This window comes from Panthera uncia, assembly GCF_023721935.1.
Source record: "Panthera uncia isolate 11264 chromosome A3 unlocalized genomic scaffold, Puncia_PCG_1.0 HiC_scaffold_11, whole genome shotgun sequence".
In the NCBI taxonomy this organism is placed as follows: Eukaryota; Metazoa; Chordata; class Mammalia; order Carnivora; family Felidae; genus Panthera; species Panthera uncia.
Window position 1 is genome coordinate 54593897 of NW_026057578.1, and position 8165 is coordinate 54602061.

Consider the following 8165-nt stretch of genomic DNA (forward strand, 5'->3'; position numbering starts at 1 on the left):
GGCAGAGAGAGAGGGAGACACAGAATTGGAAGTAGGCTCCAGGCTCTGAGCCATCAGCCCAGAGTCCGATGCGGGGCTCAAACTCATGGGCCGTAAGATCGTGACCTGAGCTGAAGTGGGACGCTTAACCGACTGAGCCACCCAGGCGCCCTAGACCTCTTTCCTTTCTGAACGGCTGGCTGGCATCCAACCACAGCCTGAAAAGACCCCCGAAGGCTAATTTCCACCCCCGTGTGGGCATGGTCTGTGGAGGTGAGTTGGTAGTCTCAAGTCGAACACCAGGAGGGATGGAACTGGTACCGACGTGAAGACCCACTGAGGGGTTTTGAACTCTCACGTGTGCACTGCGTTCCTGGAACTGCTTCATGGTAAGTTTGGCTGAATTAATCTCCAAGCATAACATCTGGGATTTTCGCCGGGTCACGGAGTTAACAATTTTAGCCCTGCAGGAATAGATGGCCAGTGTTCTAGGTCACGGCTGCCATTTTTTATCACCACTTCCAAGTGCTTATTAAAGTGCCTTTGATTGTAAGCAAAGCTTGGAAACTAACGCTGCACAAAAAAAGGTCTTGGTAACAACCTTTGTGGGGTTCTAGGGCTGGGGATGCTGTTATCAAAGCAATCAACCAACATTTTTTTTTGTTTGTTTGTTTTTTTCTCCATGAAAGCACCTAGAATAGTGGGTGAAATATATAGTATGTGCTCAACAAACCTCTGTTGACTGAAGACACCAATCATTTGTTTGAACAGTGGTTTTCCACCTGGATTTTCAACTTGGATCCTTCCAGTGCTGCTTCTTTATGAGGTTATAGTGACGGGGTTTATAAAGATATCTACACTGCAACTCAGATAGTCTAGAATTTTTACTTCCTTCACTGATGACCTTCCCACACATCATTTGAATGCTTTGGTTAGAATAAAATTTGTCCTGAAAACTGTAGACTTCAGGTCCCCAATGAGATAATTAGTGAGTGAAGCACGCACCTTCTCAAACCCAGAAGGAGTGGCCAAGGGCTGGATCCTGATAGTCTTAAAATATCAAGTGACCTTGGCTCTCTTCTTTCCACAATCTGAGGGTTTGCGGTGCCTATCCTATCCAGATGTTTGATTTCGAGATATGCACGAAGACCCTGAATGTAGTAATTTTTTAGAAATCCTAAACTGTCCTCGCGCCTGTGGCTGATAATTCCGCGCATGCTATGGATCGCATCAGTGCCCTGGAGATCTCAATAGAAGGACAAGATGTCTGATCTGCCTTTTTTTGCTGCGAAGCGGAAAACCTACACCGCAAACAAGGACAAGTAGGGACAGAGGACCCACCTCGTCTCCCGAAATGGCCAGTAAGGCTCTCCTGCACAGCGTGTGACCGGAAGAGAAGCAGAAGGGGAGATTGCGGCTGCCCCGTGTGATTCTGTCCCAGTACCCCTCCGAGGTCTGGGCCGGGGAAGGGTGGACCGGAAGTAGTTCTGAATATTGTTACCTGCTCAGACAGTAGCATCTTTGGGAGTTTCTTGTGAACAATTGTACCTCTGATGTAAATCCTGGTGTCTTCCTGCTTCCAGACCCTGTGCTCCTCCTTCAGAATCATTTCATCCTCTGGCAGCAAGCTCAAACAGAAGTAGACCCTGAAAACTGGAGGTTTTCCTACGTTCTCGCCCGTTTGTCCCACTTAGTTCTCATTTTCAACCTCGATTCTAGGCAAGGAGAGGATGTAGCCCGTAAGGCTTTGGCTAAACCATGTCATGTTCTAGGCTGGAAGACCACGAAGCTGCCTACGATCAGTTTTGTAAGGAACGTGACAGTAATGGGACATGGCACCATGCGAAGACAAAATTGAGATATCAGCTTTTAGAAAATGACGCTAATTATTTTTATGATTACTGTTAATGTAATTTTCCACTCAGAAGGACAGTTTTCCTAAGTACAGGGGAAAAAAGTCAATAATTTGTGGCCAATTGGGCTTTAAAAATCATCTTTCGTTGTCTAATCAATAAATAATTGGCCAATTAGTATACTTGTATCCCAGCATGAATGACACACATTTCTTTTGCGCCCCCCACCCCGCCCCCACGCAAGCCTACCGTCAGGACAAATATATTGTCACACCAGTGTATATAAAGAGGTTCACGGAAACATACAGAACCTGTGAATGTGTAAGGCTTTGACAGGACAGCTTCTGACAACGTGAATTCTTAGTTCCTATTTTTGTTCCCAGACCCAGTTTACCCATCTAGGCTCCAATATTTATAACAGGGAACGATCCTACCTTGAATGTAGGTCTTATGCCTAATTCCTACTGGCTTGAAAAGTGGCTCAGTGAGTGTTTCAGTGTATTTGGATTCAATTTTCTATTGATAAATATTTTACCCCGTTGTCACGATTATCTTAACACGGAGACGAGTAGATACTAGATTAATCCAAGTGTTTGTAGAGACAAGCTGATAAATTACAGAGAGAAGTGTTGATTTTATTTGCAACCCAGAACTAGCAAGCCATTCAGTTTTCTAACACTTAGTAGAAACAGTAAGTATTTATCTTTCCACATAAATGTAAGCCATTCTATGCTTCATGCATTCTTTAAAAAAAGAAGTGCCAGAAGTTCTGGAAGAGTGTAAATTCGTCTTTCATTATTCCAATTATAAAGCTAAACATCCCAGTTTGAATGCAATGGAATGAATGTTCGTGCCTCCCCCCGCCCCCACCCCACTTCTGACTCCCCAAAGGAAAAAAAAAATTATATGTTGAAACCTAATCCGCAATGTGATGGTATCTGGAGGTGGGGCCTTTGAGAGGTAATTAGCTCATAAGGGATTAGTGCCCCTATAAGAAGCGAGGAGAGGGAGATGACCTCTCCCCTCCCGACCACGTAATGATACAATGAGAAGAGGAATGTCTGCTAACAGGAACCGAATCTGTCAATAGCTTGGTTTTGGACTCGTCCGGCTTCCGGAGCTGTGACAAATATGTTTGCTGTTTAAGCTACCCCATCTGTGGTAGTTTGTTATAGTAATCCAAGCTGACTAAGACGTTGAATAACCCTGCCGGGCTGTGAGCCCTCCTCCAAGAGGACTGCAACCTACCCACTCACATGTAGAATCCTGAAGGTTACTCTCATTTTGGTGACTCAGAAGGAGTGAATTCTCTTTCGTGCATCTTATTTGGAAAATGTTCTCTTTTGGATCATCGTGATGTTGTTCACCGTGGGGGTCCTGAGTACCCAGGAGATGTCAGGTGTTAGAAACCCCTGTGTGGGGGGTAAAGTGCTCACTGCCCGCTTCAGCGGCTAGCTTCCCTGCCCCCGACTCGCCAGCCTCCAAAAAGGAGCTGCTGTTTGTCGATCATATGGCAGAATGCGATTTTTCCAGCAGGTGAGGCTGCTATAAGTTTAAATTCAGACCCATGGATTTGTTTCTCTCTGGTTCTTTCTTTCCTGCTCTTTTCTCTCTTTCCTGCTGGCTACAGAAGGGGAAATCAGGCTGCTTATCTACCTTTGCCTTCCAACGACCATTACATACTTCCATTCATTACAGAGAGAGAGAGAGAGAGAGAGAGAGAGAGAGAGATACAGAGACAGAGAGACAGAAAGAGAGCAAGAGAGAAACCTGGTTCAACTCCCTCCCTTCCCCTACTTGGAGGCAGGTTAGATAGACAGACTGGTTTTGGACCCTATCACAGCTCTGGCCTCAAGGGAGAAGGGTAACCTTAATTTTATTTCCTGCTGCCTCTAGAACATATCCGTCAAGGACTTTGTGTGTGTGTTTGGGGCAGGGGTTCAGGTATTTTTTTTTTTTTTTTAGTTTAGTTTAGTTTGTTTATTTATTTTGAAAGAGACGGAAACAGCGCAGGTAGAGGAGGGGCAGAGACAGAGGGAGACAGAGAACCCCAAGCAGGAGCCCTGATACGGGGCTCGAACCCATGAAACTGTGAGAACACGATATTTGAGACGGTGAGACGGTGACTTGAGCCAAAACCAAGAATCCAAGCTTAACAATGGAACCACTCAGGTGCCCCAAGCGTTCAGGCATTCTTGAGGCCCTTAGGCTAGTACTGTGGAAGGTTCTTTGTAGCCTCTATGGGATTCTTTATCTTCATTATCTCCTAATGGCGCTGGAAGGTGTTAGTGTCTCCATTTGACTGGCAAGAGAACAGATTCAAGACTTGCTCCGGGTCCCCTAAATGGGGAAATAAGGAAGTAAACAAAACCAAAAATATAATTCCAGTATTGACTAATGCTATAAAGATAAGACAGACCAGAGTCAGTGATAGGGAGGGGGCTATTTAGTTAGGATTGGTGGGGAAGGTTTAGAACACATAAAAGATCATTTCTGGCTTACAGTTGAATGGGTCCTTCTTGTGTTGGGATCATCTCTGATTTAACTCTCAGCTGGCTGGTTCAGTCGAGGAATGTTTCTAAAGAATCCGATCCATCCGCTGTATAAACTATGCTTTCATTTTGAAAACTTTCTCTCCCCATGCACCCTTATAATCTTGTGAATTAAAAATTAAGGCTATGTTTGCATTGGCTAAATAAATTAAAAAAAAAAAATCATGCTCTTTAGCCAAGATGTAATTCTTCAAGATATCATAGCTTGGTGTCACAGGCCAATGTCTAACGTAACAGAAGCGAGTGAAAGGTCAAGTACTTACGGTTCAAGGAAATACTTGGGAAAGGAGTGGTTCCAAATACTTTCCACGAGTCCACTCACTGTTGCTACCTCATTTGGTGCATTTGTGCAAATTAGGAAAAGCTCTGCCTTTCTCCGTGGATGACCCAGCCCCACATCCAGTCACGTGACTTGGTGCCCCAAGAGTGAGCTGTATTTCAGCTTCCCTTTCTCTGCTCTACCAGGTGCCATCGGGCAGGACGTGATGTTCGCGACTTTATGACAGTCCCTGACCTTTTAGGCAACAGTAACGGTGGCCTACGTTCTTACTCATGGCCCACCAATGCGATTGCCCAAAAGCCATCGAGTTGATTCCCCCTAATTGACTTGAGTGATGAATGAGGCAAAGATATTTATCCTCGCTTTACAGTTATGAGATCAACGTACAGAGAAGTTAAGTGACTTCCCCAAAGCCACACGGATCCTCGCTGGCTCTGACTAGAAGTGGAGGTAACTGACCTTTGGCCTTATTCCTTCAGATTCATTGAGCATCACCCAAGACAGAGACACCCAGCCATTCATTCATTTCCTCATTGGTCATTCAAGATTGCCAGCCTGTCGGAGGAGGGCGCTGCCTCATTTGTCTGTGTTTCTGCAAACCTATCACAGTACGTGACACGCAATAAGTATGCAATGAGTGTTTGCTACATGCATAACAGAAGCATGTTGTGGTTCTGTCGTCACAGACGTGGTCTGACGATACACTTGGCTGCAAATGACAACCCCGAAGCTTCTCCATCTTTTTCTGCTGCCCTAACTGTAGGCGTGGTCTGCATCACATGGGCCCATTTGTCCCACTGCAAAGGCCAGTTCCCCGCTGCATTGGTCAAAGCTCTGGGGAAAAGGGAAGAAGGCAGGTGAAAACTCACCCTGCGAAATAGACAGATGTGGGTCTGAGAGGCTGCTCGGGAAGTAATGGATCTACACCTTCTGCCGCCTTCTGGAAACTGGTGTCATGTAAGGAATGAAACCACAGAGGCAGGTATCTGAGAACGTGAGCTCCTTTTCTAGAAGATGTATGATCACTGAGGTTTTCAGCAGCAGTTCCTGCCTGCTTTTTGCCTGATAGTTTACCTATCCCATCTGTCAGGTCCCTCAGAAAATGGAAAAATCACGTCGGAGGGTTCAGAATAAACCAGCTCAGACCCCGTCTTCCTGCCATTTGTTGGGTTATTAATAACATCCGGTTAGAATCTTTGGAGCCTCCAAGGGGAAGAGAGTTGGCCTCTCCTAGTGTCCTCAGCCACACGGATTCCCTTTCTGAAGATGCTCACAAGATTACGGGTGAAGCGTCAGAATTCATTAGCCAAATGGGACAGTCAATCCTCGTAAACACGAAGGGTCTTTTGTGAATGACTCCCAGTCAAAATAATGAAAATCACACCCACGTTTATTTTTCCATAGGTCTAAAAATATGGAGAGCCAGTGAGTTACTCTTACGCGGCTCATAATAATGTCATAATTGAACGATCTATAAATGGCATTTTGCAAAGGAACACTGAACAAATACAGCTGAACGCTCTTCTGTTGGGATCTTTTCTTTCTCACAATTAAATGTCATTATGAGGGATTCTACTCTATTTTATACGTAATCAGGACTTGTAAAGTCTCCACATAAACAACACTTTTATTTGATCAGAGTTCATTACGAGAAGCAACTACTGTATAGAAAAAATGTCTGAAATGATAGTCTGGACCAGGAGTCAGGATTTACTAAGCGGAAGGGTAAAAATGGCTGCCTTGCCAACCAGGCATACCTTTGCAATCTGGTGCATTTCCTTATGTGGCCTTGCTCTGGCTTATAAACCACTGGAATCAATTTCTTTTAAAAACACGTTTTTCAGAAACTTATTACGCACTTTAGAGATATATTATATACCTTCAGCAGCAAAAGAAGAAAAATTACAGGTGCAAAAGCAGCCCATTTTTCTAGCAGCTGAAAATGATGCTGTGTACCAGTCACAGGGGAACAGTAAAAATTACACTCCGACAGCAACAGGGCAGAAGCCCACAAAGGCACAGCCGAGCGAGTGGCACGGCCAGGGAGTGCGCTAATAAATCAAGATAATTCTCTGCCTGCCTTGAACTTAGACCCGGCTACAATTCACTGGTACAGCCGGGGGAAAAAAAAAAAAAAGAAAAAAAAAAGAAAAAAAAAAGTCTGTTAGTGGAATTCAGCTTTACTGGGGGGACGTGATTAGTCACTGGGCAGATTGAGCCTCGATTGCATCTAAATGGTCCACTTTATGAACCATTTATCTTCTGCTCAGACCATTTTCATTACACCAAAAACTGATGCTGAGCCACCAGCTGTAAGATACAGCCTGGTGAAAATTAATAACCTTTTTTTTCTCCCCCCTTCTGCAGGACTCCTGCATATGTGAGTAGGAGCATTTATCCCTGTTTTGTTGCTATTTGCATCCCAGCATCCCTGGCAGTCTTTCAATTTTCTCAAGTCTCTTAGCCTTTGGCCCCTGTTTCGCTTTTGCAACACAAACAATCCATCCTGTGCATTTAAAATTCTCTTAGCGCCCTGACATCACGCTATAGCCTTAGAGCAGGGAGCAGTTTACACAGAAAGGGCTCTTATTAATTCCTCTGTCCTGCTTTCCTGCTAAAATATAGGGATCTTGAGATTACTGCTGGGTCCCTTAAAGACCATTTAGAGCTATGCAATTTAAAAAAGGAGACCTTTATTAATACCTGCTTAGGCTACTGACTGCGGGGAGGGCAAAGGAGGTCTGGCTGTGATGGAAGATAGTCTCTTACTGAAGCCGAGTCACGTGACCTGTAATTCACGGCAGCCTATTGAGCCTTGCGTAGCCACTGAGATATAAGCTGATATGATTACAATAACACACAATGAAATTATGGAGTATTAATGGTGCTTAACCACTGTCAGGCATTAAGCAGAATTAACAGGAGTCTTTTTCTGAGCAGACATAGTTTTGATAGGGGCCGATTAAGGATTTGGCTATCTAAGGAAGCTCATTATAGTATTAATTGGGACACAATGAGCCCAAACTGTGTTGTTTTGGCATATTTCTGCATGGGGCCACACGTTTGGTGAGAAGCTTGGAGCTCATCGCCTCAGCCCAGGAGTTGCTGGATGCCATACAACTTTTGTGTCCTCAGGCAGATTTCGTGGCATCTTCTGTCTTTCTTGTTTGTCTTTTGAGGCACGCCGGACCTATTCTGAGAACTGGGTTTCTTTATCCATCACAAAGGCTAGACTCTAGCTGGAGTTGTTAATACATTTACAGAGAAATATTTCATGTCTGAGGGAGGATTTTGTGGTGATTTTTGGAATTCTTCCCAAAAAGGTTTAAAAAAAAAATCGTAAAGTTTAGGCTAAAGATGGGACGGGCAGTCCGATGACATTTTATTTTCGTGACCATATAACGCTTTGCAGCTTTTTTTTTTTGCTTCAGCAGACGTCCTGTGATGGCAGCTGGGGTCAACCTCCCTACTTCCTCAATTGTTTGAATATTCCTTTCCACC